The following is a 17,201-nucleotide window of genomic DNA, read 5'->3' as shown; positions in this document are numbered from 1 at the left end:
ACGTATACGCGTATACACACACATACACATTCTCGTGTCGTGTGTCGCATGTCATTACCCGAATTGCGCTATTCGTTGCGGGAGGCGCGGAGGGGGTATCGACCCCCCGCGAGGATCGTATAAATAAGATAAAGCGATCGATAATAGAATCAATAATCCTTCGATTATTAGAAGCGTTGAGAGGACGAAATGGCAGCATACACAAACGAAGAATATTACGATATGCTGATGGCACTTGGCGAATGTCAAGGACAGCATTATCTAGCTGCAAGACGATATGCCGAATTATATCCAAATCGAGAAAGACATCCATTGGCTCACGTCATACTTGCAGCAGCTCAGAGGCTATACGAGACTGGCAGTGTCCTTGCAAATAAACACGACACTGGGAGAAATCGCGATGCAAGAAATTTGCAGAACGCGGAGCAAATTATACGTGCTTTCGAGCATAAACCCGAAACGAGTATTCGGGTGGTTGCTCGAGAACACGATTTACCTTATGCAACTGTGCAAAGAATATTAAAAGAAGAAAACTTGCATGCATATCACTACACACGCGTGCAAGATTTACGACCAGAAGATTTTCAAGCGAGACGTACATTTTGCGAAAATTTTCTGAGGAAAGTAAATCGAAATCCAAGATACTCTTTTCGTGTGATATTCAGCGATGAATCGTTATTCACACGAGAGGGAATTTTCAATTCGCATAACATGCATTTTTGGAGCGAAGAAAATCTCAGAGTCACGCAATTAAGAAACTTCCAAACTCGCTGGAAGATAAATGTGTGGGCTGGGATAATGGGAACCGAAATACTTGGTCCAGTTATTCTTCCAGATATTTTAACTGGCCAAACATATGTGGAATTTTTGGAAGAAAATCTGCCAGATTTTTTAGAAGAAGTATCATTATTAGAGAGGAACAAGATCGTGTTTCAACAAGATGGTGCTGGGCCACACAACGCCAGGATCGTTACAAATTATTTAAACGAGCAGTTTCCTGGACGTTGGATGGGTCGGTATGGTCCAATGAGTGGCCTTCACTTGGACACAGTACAATTGGACACGGTGCAAATGGACACGTTACAAATGGACACGAGATTGTGCACACGGTTCAATTGGACACAGTGCATTTGGACACAGTAATTTTGGATACAGTAGCTTTTGGACACATAAGAAAATACGCATCGTTTACTTGGACACCGCTCAATTGGACACTGTTCATTTGGACACCGTTCGTTTGGACACAGAAAGATGCGCACCGTTCATTTGGACACCGTTCGTTTGGACACCGTTATTTGCCCACCGTTCGTTTGGACACCGTTCATTTGCCCACCGTTCGTTTGGACACCGTTCATTTGCCCACCGTTCGTTTGGACACCGTTCATTTGTACACAGAAACATGCGCACTGTTTGTTTGAATATGTAACAGATGGAGAGAAATAAAAATCATTTTGGGAAAATATAATCAGTATTCTTATAACACTTTATACTGGTAAATCTATGTAAAATATGAAATCGTGAAAAGGAGATACATTTGAAGGTTATAATATCTGTCAAAATAAAATATATTCATACTTATATATCTCTGATACTGATGTCATTAATTTTACATTGCTTTTAGCACTTTGTTTAGCTTTTCGCATATTTGGATGTCATGCATGGATACAGTGGGTTCCGCCCCCCCTGCGGGGGGGCTCCACTTCCGGAAGATATAACCTAACCCAAACCTATTTCTTATTTAAAACAAAAATTTGGTGTGGATTACGTCGTATAATTTAAATCAAATTTTGGTGTCCAAACGAACGGTGTCCAAACGAACGGTGGGCAAATGAACGGTGTCCAAACGAAGGGTGGGCAAATAACGGTGTCCAAACGAACGGTGTCCAAATGAACGTTGCGCATCTTTCTGTGTCCAAACGAACGGTGTCCAAATGAACAGTGTCCAATTGAGCGGTGTCCAAGTAAACGATGCGTATTTTCTTATGTGTCCAAAAGCTACTGTATCCAAAATTACTGTGTCCAAATGCACTGTGTCCAATTGAACCGTGTGCAAAATCTCGTGTCCATTTGTAACGTGTCCATTTGCACCGTGTCCAATTATACTGTGTCCAAGTGCACCACTCCCTGGTCCAATACGTTGGCCTGCAAGATCACCGGATCTCAACCCATTAGATTTCTTTTTATGGGGGTATTGCAAGGAAGTCATTTACAAAACGCTTCCCGAGGATATCGATGATCTACATACAAGATTGCGACATGCAATTTGGAATATCGACGAAGAAATAATGGAAAACGTCGAAAAAAATTTATTAAAACGCATGAGAGCTTGCGTTAGGATGGATGGCGGTCATTTTGAGCACCTTTTATAAAATGTTTTTGACTTTAAACCAATCCGCTCTTTTCAGAGCGACCAAAGACAATCCGCTCTTTTCAGAGCGACCAACACATTTCTACGTGGAACACCTTGTATTCGCAGAAACATAAAAATAATTTTTCTCATGTCTCGCTTGCGCAAAAAGGCAAAACGAGTAATAAATTAAATTATTAAAAAAAACGATGTTATATTTTCATATTTTATAGTTTCATATTTTCGAAACTATCGAATTTACAATGTCGGAGGCTTTAGCCTATCACAGGACACATGATAGCGTCCGCGTCGATCACGCGTAATGTGATACATTCAGTCGTTCGGCAGCCGGCAGCCGACAACGCTAGTACTAACATAACCTGCTTGTTGTCGTCGCGCAGTCTCCGCATCGAATAACGCGTTTCTTTCTTCAAGTTATTTTAATAATTAATCGGTAAGTAGTAATCGGTAGTTGTGATTAACCGTTATAATCATTAATAAATTCAGTTTATCGATAAAGTGCGTGGATTAATTCGTAAAAGTTCGATAAGTGGTACAATTTGTGTGTGAAAAAAGTTTGTTAGTTATTCGTTGTATCATACAAAAATATTACTTCTTGAGTCGTATGAGGGCAACGAATCTCTACATACAAGGTAAGAGTCAGTGAGTGAGAGAGAGAGAGAGAGAGAGAGAGAGAGAGAGAGAGAGAGAGAGAGAGTGCGTGTGTGCGATTAGCTGTTTGCTACACGCGATGGGTGTAAAAGAGATAGACAGAGACAGAGAGAAAGAGAGTGCGTGTGTGCGTTCAGCTGTTTGCTACACGCGATGGGTGTAAAAGAAAAAGACAGAGACAGAGAGAAAGAGAGTGCGTGTGTCCGATCAGCTGTTTGCTACACGCGATGGGTGTAAAAGAGAAAGAGAGAGAGAATGTGTATGTGTGTGTATACGCGTATACGTTCTCTCTCACACATACACCCCATCGCATGTAGCAAACAATTGATCTCAGCGAGCGCCTCACGTAATCACCAGCATCGGACGGTGAGTTGCGCCGCTCCTGCCTGCCTCGCGTACGCGGCCTGTAATTCGTTAACTATTTTGTCTTATAATTTAAAAACTAAGCCTCGGAAAAAATTTTGGCAAAGGAAAAATCTTAGAATAGTGTCAAGTATATGACATTGCAAGGACAGAAGGTTGTTTTGAATCACCCTGTATACAAGTATATAATTGATATGAACAAGAGATTTTACATAACAAGTAAGAAAAATTTGAAAATGTAATTTTACAGTAATTAAATTATTGATTTTTATTGCTTAATTATTGCTTAGTTATTTGTCGTTTGTTCATTATGATATTACATATATTAAACTTATAATTTAATAAACTATAAGCATTAATGATTTTTCTGTAGACAAAATATCAACAATTATTTAACGTCATCGTAATCATAAGATGTTGACTATGTGTCGACTATGTGTCGACTATGTCGTTGGTCGATGAAAAAAGGGACAGTAACAATATATCTGTTCTCTTTAAATTCTCCGATTCCTCGAAACCGGAGCCGGAGCTCGGAACTCTCATGTACGTGGCTTGTGCCTGTGGTTAAGAAGCGATGAGATGCAGAAAAGTGCGAGAATCCAAAGAGCAACATGCAAAAATGTCTCATTTTAATCTATCACCCTGATTTATGATTATTTATCAATTTACGTAAAAAATGTTTCAAACAAAAGTTGTTTGACCTTAAGAGGAATATAAGAAGGTGTCATTAGTTTGACCTTGGATAATTGTTTGAAGATTATGTAGAAATCATTTTTAATTTTTTAATTAGAATTCTCTATTTTTCATTGCATATTCTTGTAGTTTATTCAAGAACTTTTTTAAACATTATAATTTAATATTTTATTGTTAAGTATTTTTTGAGTTATAAGGCTTGAATATTGCAATATTTTGACATAAAATACAAAATATTTTGTAAAACATTCAATTTTGGGTAATCACTTTTATGCGCAGAATAATGGGACAAATCAATTGATGTAAAAAAAAAACACAGTTGTTTTTAAGAAAAATATATAATTTGCAACATGCAGCTGCATACTTTTTTTTTAAAGCAACTATTTGTTTTTTTCACATTAATTGATTCATACCATTATTCTGTGCATAAAAGTATTAAAATAAGATAATCAAAAACTGAATATTTTACAAGATTTATTTTGTATTTTATGTAAAAAAAATTTAATTATAGTATTTTGAAAAGCTCTCCAGATAGGTTACAAGAAGATTAAATAAAAAATAGTTTTATTTAAAAATTTAAAGGTAATCTTTACGTGATTTTCAAATTACCATTTGTGTTATCAGCAAGTAAAAGAGATCTGTAAAAATTGCGACAATATGCTGATTTTGTCAGAGATATAACGCAATTAATCCGACATTATTGAAGCATAGAAATGCATATATTTTATATGTACACTTTGTATGCAATTAAAACAGCATAAAATTATAAGTAACTATTTGTTATTTTATGCTATTCTAATTACATCACAAAGTATACCTAAAATATTTGCATGCTATGTTCAGCATATCTGTCTATCTGGGTATATATACATATATATAAAGTTTAAAAATCTGAAATTATATTTAACACCATTGTAAGAATAAGCGAGCGATGTGTCGTCTACGTTGTCGGATCGGTGAAAAGAGAGACAGAAACAATATATCTGTTATCTTTAAATTTTCCGATTCCTCGAAACAGGAGCCGCGGAGCGCCTGTATTCCCTCCAATCATTTGTTAACGACTCGCGTCGTCGTTTGTTATTGAAAGCTCAATCTGGCTACTGCTCTGCGAGCCTTTGGTGTTGTCGAGCATTATTTCATTGTGCTGCTAAGCAATTTTTATTGTGATTTTTTTGCGACTTTTTATCGTAGTTATTTAAACTACGATGTGGATTTTAATTAAATCCACAGTTTAAACAACATTTTAGTTTTGAGAAAATCACGTGATTTCTTCAAAACTAAACGCGGAGATAGCTTTTTCGTGTTTTCCATTCGCGGCCGAGAGATTTTATTGCAGGATTTTATTTATTTATTTATTTTTTTTTATTATTAAACGCGGAGATAGCTTTCTTTTTTGTGTTTTCCATTCGCGGCCGAAAGATTTTTTGTCGCAGGATTTTTTCGTGGATTAAAATGGATAAGGATAAGAGTATGAAGAAAATCTCAGTATTCGACAGATGCCTTTATAAAAACTGTGATAGTGTTAAATCAGAAAACTGTAAATTGTTTCGTTTTCCACAAAAGACTGATAGAAGATTTGATATTTGGATAAGAAACTGTGGTAAGTAAAAATAGAAAAATCTTGAAAATATTTGACGGTGATAAATATAAGACCTGTCGTAACCCGACTAATTTCTTAATATATTAAAGGATAAAACAATAAAGTGAAACAGAAAAGTGTAAGAAAGAGCTGAGTAAAGCAAAGCAGTAAAATTAGAAAAGAGATTCTTATTATTAATCAAGCCGAATAATTAAAAATTAAGATATCAGAAATTAGACGTTTCCGCACATTCGCATTTGTGGCATTCAACTGTATTTAATAAGTGTTACATGCCTGTAAAATTTTAAAAGTAGACATAAATAGTAGGTATACGATAGCTTAGTTGATTTATGTTTAACTAGAGGTAATGAAAATCTACTGGAGTGGTCCCCGGCATCTATTCGAAAAGCTGGATTATGCGCAAAACATTTTAATAAAAAAGATTTGATAAGTGATACAAGATTACATATTGGAAGAAATCCCATACCATGGGTTCCCAAGAATATTGAGATTTCTGTTGTCTGTGAGAATAATACAGAAGAAGCCACAAGCATTGAAGAAATTGAACAACAAAATGTTGATCACTCAGATGATCGAAATTGCACTCCGATGCAAGTCATTTCTGACACCGTTTTTCCGGACATTATGGAGATCATGAATAAAAAGTGTTATCCTTCTGGAAAAGAACTTTTCAGCAATTTTGGAGATAACTTTGCAGATGACGATGAATGGCTCAACAATGGAAATCCACTTCCATTATTTCCATTTTTGGAGAATAATTCTCAAAAAAAAATAGAAATGAAAGCGATCATGCTGAAAAAAAAAGTAAACAACCTCCAAAAAAGAAGTCTGCCTCCAAAGAAATGTATATTGAAAAATTGTCCGAAATCGAAAAATTAAAGAGAGAAAATTTGAGATTAAAAAAGCTTCTTATACAAAGAAAAAGAAAACAAAAGAATGTCACAGCAATTTTGCAACGTCGCAATATTGAAGCTCAGAGGAAGAAAAACGTTTGCAAGCACAGTGTAAATGAATTTTTGCATGGAAAAAAATATTTAAAACCACTAGCGAAAACAATGATAAGGCTTCAATTACACAAAGGAAAAGCAGAATATACAAAAGAAGAAAAACAGCTTGCGAAATTTATGTTTTATTATTCCGCAAGTGGATATTCACGAATGAGAAAAGCAGGATTAAATCTTCCATCAGAATCTTCTGTGAGAAATTGGATTTCAGAAACAGAAATTTGACCGGGATTCTGTGAAGAAATATTTTCGAAAATTCAAGAAAATTTATCAAAACTATCATCTTCGCAAACACTTTGTTGCTTAAAATTTGATGAAATGTCAATAAAAAAATTTGAAGAATACAGTAAAAAATACGACATTATTGAAGGATTAGTAGATTTTGGACCTCTAGGACGAAGCGATCAACCAGCGGAACATGTTTTATTATTTTGCCTTGATAGTATTAATGCAGAAAATCCTTGGCGGCAAATAGTAGCATACTTTTTGATCGGAAAAAATTCAACGCATAAAGAAATTGTTCAACTCACCGAGATATGTTTGCGAAAACTGAAAGATGTAGGAGCAAATGTACAATTGATTACATGTGACCAAGGTGGAGCAAACAGAAAAGCTTTCAGTAATTGGAAAATTTCATCACATCAACCGTTTTTTTTTTATTGAATAATGAAACTTATTTTACTTCTTTTGATTGACCCCATCTTATCAAGCGGTTGATTAGTCAATTGAGATCGCATAAATATATTTACATCAACGGAGAAATAATAATGTCGTTTTATGATTTATTTGAAACGTGGCAATTTGACAGAAATTTAAGCACTTCAAATTTATTAAATCACATTACCTACGCGCACTTTTATCCAAATAATTTTGAAGCCATGAATGTCAAAAGAGCTTTTCAAATGTTAAGTGCAAGATTTGCTGCATCAATATCAACAGCAGGCCACAGTAATGTGTTGAAAAGTACTTCATGGGAAGCATCTGCGGATTTTGTATACAAAATGAATAAAATAATAGATGCTATGAACGTGTATTATTTAAATGATTGGAAAGGAGAAAAGGGGCCGTTATCAAATGCTAATGCAATGGCTGAAGAGTTATTAACATCTTTTATAGAATGGTGTTCAAAGTGGAGTATTTCTTCTAACAAGATGTCGAGACCTCTGTGTTTTGATGGAATGATTATGACTGTGCGAGTAATTTTATCTATGTATCGTTCCATCCAACAACATTATCCAGACTTCAAGCTCGCTACAGCACTATGTAACCAGGATTCCGTAGAGCATACATTCGGAAAAGTTAGAGTTCGACAATGGTACGGTTAACATTGCGCCATATATTATCAAGTGGATCTATTTACGGAAGTGGTAAAGGCAACGTAACTTGTCCAGAAACGCTTTCGTTAACGGAGAGTACATCGGAAGTTCGTGAAATGGAAGCTATAAATACTGTTCAATTGCAAGAAGAATTAACTTTTCCAATTGAAATGGATAATGACGATAATGATGATCTTATTGCGACAGCTTTTGAAGAAATAACGAAATATTCAGAAGAGAACTATTCCGACAACTTTATAATAAATATAATTGACAACAGTAATTCACCAGGGACATATGAAGGAAATGCAATTGCATATTTTGCAGGATATATTGCTCAAAATAATTACAAAAATACTAAGTGCGACAGCTGCCGTGAAACAAATATAAAAACATCGATGGAGGGATCAAATGATAATGAGATTTACATTCAATTACGTGAATATGAACACGAAAACGAAGATGGACCAGAAGTTGAATGGATATCAAGGCCAACCGATGTATTTATAAATATTGTTGCTCTTCAACTTCAAGCATTCAACTCTTGTTATAAGAAATATTGGCATTTAAAAGATGTGAAAAGAAATCTTCTTGAGATTTGTATAAAACACGTTCAGCATCATGTAGCTGCAGATTGGTTTGACCCAAACAACGAGTATTATCTGCATAGAATCCAAATGTTGGACTTTATGATAAAAGTCAAGATATATGCAATTGCAAAAAAAAATAACAATGGAAGGAGAGAATGAATAAACACAGTTGGAGGATCAAAAGAAATAAGAACAAAGTGTCAAAAACTGAGGAACATAAAGCACATGTAAAAAGATAAAGATAAAAAACAGCAACGGATATCTCAATAAATCTAAAGCTGGGATAAAAAAGCATTTTAAATACACAATACAGACTGCGCTTTGCTACAACTTTGCGCGCCTGGCAGAATGCCTGTTCAATGCCTTTTTTCCGTATGTATATATATATTTTATTACATTTATAAATACATAAATATATATTTATTTAATTATTACGTACAAATTTATTTAGTTGCTTTTAAGAAAAAATATGTAATTTGCAACATGCAGGTGCATACTTTATTTATTTGGTATATTTCAGGGTCACATTTTTTTACATGCAGATGATAAGGTATAATGAATTAAGAATATATTGTCATAATGCAACTCAGAGTACATTACACAAATATGAAGAACAAGTATAAATCTCTTTGAAAATGTATGCATAGAAATTAATATAAATTCTTCTATTTAAATCTTATTTGAGTCTGAATACAATAATTCTTCAAAAAACACGTGAGTATTTAAATCTCAAGTTCTTTCTTTTTATGCATTATAATTAGTAATATGCATATGGTATATAATAATTACTCATTATTATAGATATCGATGTTTTGAGACTGGCTGATGACAATAGATATCATAATTTATTTCTGGTTTGCACGTAGATTAAATCGGAATTCATTATTTTATTATATTTGTGGCATAACACTAAGAAGGATTTTATCCCTTATAATTTTAATATATATATATATAAGGAAAATTAAACCACAGGTAACTAATTTATAGTTGATTTTTAAAATTTTTTATATTTTTAATGTTTTTTATATGTTTATTCAAATTATGTAATGTTAATTATCATATTTTACAATTTACATTCTACGTTCCAACAATTTTTATATACTTTTTATATAATGTATAAACGCAAATATTGTAGTTTCAATTAATAATAAAATGTATTGCTACGTTTTTATTTGTTATTTATTTAAAAGAGACTTGTCTATAACACCGCAATATGTATATACCTATCATATACCTACCTATATAAAATAAAAATTTATTAATAGCAAAATAGAGATATATAAATTTTTTTAAGTTTACAAGATGTATGGTAAGAAAATAACATTTATCAGAATATAAAATCAATAAACACAAAGAAAAGTTTCAAAAAGTTTGGAGAAAATAAAAATACATAGACGACCTTCCCGGGAAAAAATAGATTAAATGTAAATAGATGTAATTATATCTAATTAAATCTCGTTAATCTAAAAAATGAAAAACTTAAGATCTACTTAGATGTAAGCATATCCCCAAGTAGCAAAGAAATGTTTAATAAATGTTTAAAGCTCATTTTTAAAGATATTTTAAAAATGTTTATTAATATTTTATCAATAAAATATTAAAAAATTAAATATTTAATAAACGTTGAATCAAGACTTATTTTACATAAACGTTAAAATAGAGTTTTTTTAAATAAAAATATATAAAAACAGATTTCACTCATAATTAGAAACGTTTTAAAAATATATATCTTAAAAAATAAGTTTCAAACATTTATTAAACATTTCTTTGCTATTTGGGTCCATTTAGATCCAGATAGATCTATCGATGCAGATCTATTTCAAAAATAGATCTGCACCAGTAGATCTAAATAGATCATCATACGTATACTTAAATCTTAGTTAATCTTTGAAGATGTACAGAGATTTAGATAGATCTACCAGTGTAAATCTACATAGATTTATATCGATCCACTTACAATTAGATCTAAATTGTTACATAAGTAGATCTAAAAATATATAAGATATATATGCTTAAATCTAAAAGTAGATCTTAAGTTTTCCATTTTTTACATCTAACAAGATTTAATTATTAGATATAATATTATATCTATTTACATTTAATCTATTTTTTTCCGGGTTTACTAAATAATAGTACCCAGACAGCACAAGGATGTCCTTAGGACGTCCAAAGGGCATCCAGGACATACATGTAGGATATCCTCAGGATATCCCATTGTAATCCTCAGATCTCCTCTGGATGTCCTGAGGAAGAGTAAATGATAGCCGTATATTAACCTCTGGAGAATCCAGGGAGATCCTGTGGAACATCCTAAGGATTTTTATAGGATATGTTAGGGATATTTTTCGTATATTTCAAGGAGCAAATTTTTAAATTTAAATATAAATTAAAATTATGTTTTGTTATTTACTGCCAATATTAAAAATCTAATATTAAAAATAGTTCACCGTTCTTTAATATTTTAGGTTTGGCTCCCGGATTTGAGTTGTGTAATATTTTCTAAACAATCCAATATCTGAATTCCCTATGTTGGGATTGCATCAGAAATTGAACTGATAGAAAATAATTACATTTGTAATTTCCTGTCAGTTGCTCTTTGCAAGCTTTATATAATTCTCATGACCAAATCTCAAATACGAGTTCGCGTGTCGCATAGCGGTAAACAAACGAACTAGCGGTTAAATACTATTGTTTGTAAAGTTTTTAGAATGTTGCGAACAGTAACATTTCTCATGAAATATTAAATAAATAATAATTTTGGATATCTGAAAATGTGCGCATTAATTCAATTATTAATATTAAACGAAATTAACGTTAACAATTAATTGCACATGTATATGTCCTCTGGAAATCCAAAAGACATCCAATATAATAGATAGGGCAGATATATCCTACAGACATCCAGGGGTTATCCAGTGGACATTTATAGGACATTAATACTTATTATAATACTTAAGATTTCTAAATTATATAAAATAGCCGACACAACTAAAAATAATTATGTATGCATATTAAACTTTTATAAATATATTTATAATAATATCTTAAAACATCCTACAAATGTCCTGAACCGTCCTGGACATATTCAGGATAATCCTGAGGATGTTTTGTGCTGTCTGGATACTTAAATTTAAAAAATAATGTTGTTCACATTTGACGCTATTTAGAGTATATAAATGTATAAAAAATATATACGAAAATAAAATATATTCCTAGCATTGATCCAATTATTTTAATAGTTTCTTTTTTTATCGGACGCAAAAAACAAATTTTTAAATGCAAGCGATATTGCATTGTATAATTTTATTAAAAATTATTGAAAGAAAAACTATAAGTATTAGTATATTATCATATTTAAAATAGTTATGTTAAAAAGTCAAATATTACATATAGATAGCCAAGAAGCAAAACTCTGACAAAAATAAATATTGGAATGTAAATCAAATGTAAGGAAAAAGTGACAGAAGCGTAAACGAAGCTTCTAGAAGACAAAAATTAAAACAACGAAACGTAAAAAAAACGCTTCTTTTTCGTTTCGTTATTTCAATTTTTGTCTCCTAGAAGCTTGGTTTACGTTTCTGTCACTCTCTCCTTACATTTGATTTAAGCTCCTTTGACTTAACTAAAACAGTTTATGACAGATAAATTAATTATTTCAACAGTAATATAAAAGTTAATTATTATATTTTATATATATATATATATAAAATATAATAATTAACTTTTATATTACTGTTGAAATAATTAATTTATCTGTCATAAACTGTTCTAGTTCGCCGGCCGCTTGCCACCGCTGCAATATCGCGTCACTGATCTGTCTATTAATCTCATGTTTATTCTCATCATTTCATCTCTCACACTGTCACACTCGTCTCGCGGTCATTTAGTCCGGATTTGCACCTAGGGGCAAAGTCTATCGACAAAATTGGATATATTTAGTCTGGACTCAAACCAGGGGCATAGTCTGTCGACAAAATCGGATATATTTAGTCTGGACTCAAACCAGGGGCATAGTCTGTCGACAAAATCGGATATATTTAGTCTGGACTCAAACCAGGGGCATAGTCTGTCTGTAATGGGCATAGTGTGTCGATAATCTGAGCACGGAAATGGCAGTCTCGCCTTAACCTAGGCCATTGGCTATCTGTCTATTCATCTGTGGTAGTGTTCAATTGTGAGATGTATACTAACGGAATTCTCTCTGTAAATATAGTTACATTCTAATGAAAATGCTGTAATTAATATATAAAAATATTTTAATCCTCAGGAAACCATGTGAAAGATGTCCGCAACAGACGAGAGAAGAAGAAAGAAGAAACCAATCGGCACTTTTCAGTGCCATTTTAAACGATTAGGTTGGATCGTCTTGGAGAATCGGCACTTTTCAGCGCCAGTTTCTTAACCATTTCTCAATCGGCACTTTTCAATGCCATTTTTTCCCTTTCTACCAACGTGGTTTAAACTTAATCGTTTATTAATTTGCAGAACGACAATATGAGACTTTAAAAAAATGTCTATTATATACATAATTCATATATATAATTCTATTGTCAGAAATTTTAATATTTTCATTCTGCAAGTTAATCACGATTACGTTTAAACCATATTGGTAAAAAGAGGCATTTAACCTTTATATTAAATTTATTTTCAGTTTTGTTTGTACTTTTCTACAAAGATTCTTTTCATTCGAAAATCAAAGTTTATTTTAATATACTTTATACAGGGTATATCATAATTCGCGCTCACGAATTACATAATGCTATTTCTGAATGAAAAATGAGTCGGAAAGTCCTGAACTATTTTTTTCTGCGTTGCTGAATGAAAGAGGAATTATTAATTAAAGGTCAATGCGGTTTTTTAAATGGGCATACGTTAGTGAGCCGTACATCGAGCAGTATGTGTGGCTACATTTAATTCGACGCGCGGTTCACGGTTGTATGTCTGTCTAAAAAACTGCGCTAATAGGGTGACATTTATTTAATAATTCCTCTTTTATTAAGCATTGCAGAAAATAATGGTTCACAACTTTCCGACTCACTTTTAATTTAGAAATAACGCTATGTAATTCGTAGGCGCGAATCATTATACACTCTGAATATAATTTCTCTCTTTTTCAGGTTTTTTGCTTTTTTCTCCAACGAGCGTATATACATCCATCTTATTTCAAGATGAGTAATGTTAAAATTTGTTCTTATTGTATTGATTTTTAATTATAATTCCATTTATTTATAAATACTGCGATGTACGAAGGATAAAAAATGCGCGACAATTTAATATTTCATGCGACTTCTTATTAATTCCGTTTTATAATATAACAAAATGTATTATATTTTTATAATATACATTATATTTATTATATATATTATTTTATTATATATTTATTTCATATTATGTTTTATTTTTCGTATATATTTAGTCCGTTTTAATTGTAAACGTAAAATTTATATTATTAGTAATATTGCTAATTAATAATATAGATATAATTTGTATTATACATATAAAAATATTGTATTAATAAAATAAAATAAAATTTCTTGTATATAATTTCATTTTAATTATTTGAAGACAAAAATATAAATAAAAGAGATAAATTTATAAATATTGGTATATGTCAAATTTAAATGGCTTTGGAATGCAAAGTTTGTTCGGTTTTTGCTGACAATTTGCTATCAGACTGCCCTGCGCAGATCTTGCTCGATTTGTGCCACCAATTTGACGTCAAATCATGTTAGCAAGCTTTGCTCGGTTTTTGCCGTCAATTTGCTGTCAGGTTATGTCAGCAAGCTTTGTCACCAAAACACAAGCTTAATGCGGACACAGATGGCACCGGATTTGTTACCAAGTTTTGACCAAATTTGATGCCAATTTGGCAACAATTTGTTAACAAATTGCTATCTGGGTACTTTACGAATATTTGACTTAACTTTATCTAATATAGGAAAATCTGATCCCGTTTGTGAGATCATGAATATAGATACTAGTCAGTTAAAGACCGATCCTATTGATTCACTGATTATTAATTCTAAAATATCTGTTGATGTTTAACAACAATTTAAAAAGCTGTTTCAGGAAACCTATATACAGTTAGAAAAATCACTGGAACCGAAAGATAAAGTGGAATTGAGGTTAATCCTTAAAGATACTCAGCCGTTCAACTGTACTCCTCGTAGATTATCATATGTTGAAAAGGATCAGTTGAAGCTAATCTTAGATCGTTTATTAAAGAATGGAACGATACGACCCAGTACATCTGAATACGCGTCGCCTATCGTGATTGTTAAAAAGAAAAACGGTGAACCACGAATGTGCGTTGATTATAGGATATTAAATAAGGTAACTGCCCGTGATAATTATCCTCTTCCTATTATCGAAGATCAATTAGAAGCATTAAATAACAAAAAGTATTTCAGTACATTAGACTTAAAAGATTGTTTTCATCATGTTAGTGTTGCGGAGGATTCTATTAAGTTCACCTCATTTGTCACACCTGTAGGACAATTCGAGTGGCTTAAAATGCCTTTTGGTTTAAAAACGGCATCGTCCACATTTCAAAGATTTATTAATAATGTTTTCTCTGATTTAATTAAAACAGGAGATGTATTAGTCTATATGGATGATATTCTTGTGGCTACAGAAACTATAGAGTACCATTTAGAAATTTTACAAGTATTTAAACTTATGGTAGATAATATTCTTTCCTTGAGAATGGATAAATGTAGATTTTTGCAGAATGAAATAGAGTATTTAGGATATAAGATCTCAGAAAAGGGTATCAGCCCAACAAAGTCTGGTGTGAAAGCAGTAATGAACTTTCCTATACCGAAAAGCACTCGTGAATTACATAATTTCCTCGGTTTATGTTCATATTTCAGGAAATTTATCGCAAATTATTCTATAATAGCTAAACCGTTATATGATATATTAAAAGTAAATACGAAATTCAAATTTGGTCCAGAAGAATTAAATGTATTTGAATGTTTAAAGATTAAGCTAGTTGAAGCACCGATTTTAGCTTTATATAGTCCAAAAGATGAGACAGAGTTACATTGTGATGCTAGCGCAATTGGTTTTGGAGCAATATTAATGCAAAAGAAAGCTGATGGTATATTCCACGCAGTATTTTATTTTTCAAAACGTACGACGGAATCAGAATGTAAATTTCACAGCTTTGAGTTAGAAATATTAGCGATCATATATGCCTTAAAGCGATTTCGTGTTTATTTACAAGGCATAAAATTTAAAATACTTACTGATTGCAACTCTTTAACGATGACCTTAAAGAAAAAGGATGTGAATCCTTGAATCGCTTGATGGTCATTAGAATTATTAAGTTATGATTATACATTTGAACATAAGTCTGCTATGCGAATGAGACATGTAGACGCACTTAGTCGTGTTGTAGGTGTGTTATAGCCCGAACAGGCTATACACGAATTATTAAATATACTATTCTAAATACATATTATTTTATATGATTGCTCAACGTGTAACGCGAATACAGATCATGTTACGAGCGTTGACCGAACAAAGCGCTGACAACGCGATCCACGCGCTAAGCCCGAGCGATCGTGCAATCATTTCATTGCGAAAACGCGGAAATCAGGGCAAGCGGAAGAAGGACATTGCGAAAATGCAACGTAGAAGTCCTACTTAGAACTTCTTAGCTTGCATCCGGATATTGCCAAAATCAAGCGACACGACACACAGCCTTGTCGCTAAACGACCCCCTCCCGGGTAGCCAAAGGGAGTTAATAAAAAGGCCCACCGCTAACGAACGGCGGGCAGTCTTTACCATTAATATTACGCGGGCAGTCTTGATCATTAATTAATATTACGCGGGTAGTCACAATAACTACCAAACGGGCAATCTTTATTCCTTTACGCGAGCAATATCTCTAACAACCGCGAGTGTCAAAACGAGTATCAATAATTATTAAAATATTGAATAGCCACGCAGTCGGCAGAAATATACACGAAGAAGCGAGAGGCGAGTCTCGAGACCGAAACTCGACTCTAGACACGCGCACGTTAAGATATTCGTTATCGTGATACGCGACGCGAGCGAAAGTGCGGGAACATTGTAAATAAACCAAACCACAAATAAATCTGATATTTATCTATTTATTTAGTGTGGAAAGTGTCTGAATTATTTAAATAAAGTTAGTGAAGTTCTCGGGCGGAGCCCGAATTCCCAAATTCCTTTCGGCAAACGGGAAGACAATCCGTTTGAGTGGAATCTCACTATTTGCCAAAGTCAAGATTCAAAGATTGCAAAAATTCGAGATATGTTAGAGTTAGAGCAATCAGAAGACAAGTTTTTTGAAATGCGTAACGGTCTTATTTATCGTAAATGTGGTGAAAGATTACTATTTTATGTGCCTGAACAAATGGAGAAAAATGGGATATTTAAATATCATGATGAAATAGGACATTTTAGTATTGAAAAGACGTATCACGCGATCATTCAAAACTATTGGTTTTCGAAGTTAAAAGAAAAAATCGATATTCATGTTAAGAATTGTTTAAAATGTAGTTCCTATTCTCCTATTACTGGGAAACGCGAAGGTTTTCTCCATTTAGTTCCAAAAGGAAAGGTTCCATTTTCTGTTATACATA

This window comes from Polyergus mexicanus, unplaced genomic scaffold, assembly GCF_030449975.1.
Source record: "Polyergus mexicanus isolate NDT 795.1 unplaced genomic scaffold, iyPolMexi1.0 SCAF_8, whole genome shotgun sequence".
In the NCBI taxonomy this organism is placed as follows: Eukaryota; Metazoa; Arthropoda; class Insecta; order Hymenoptera; family Formicidae; genus Polyergus; species Polyergus mexicanus.
The sequence above is the reverse complement of the archived record's forward strand: the minus strand, read 5'-3'. Positions refer to the sequence as shown.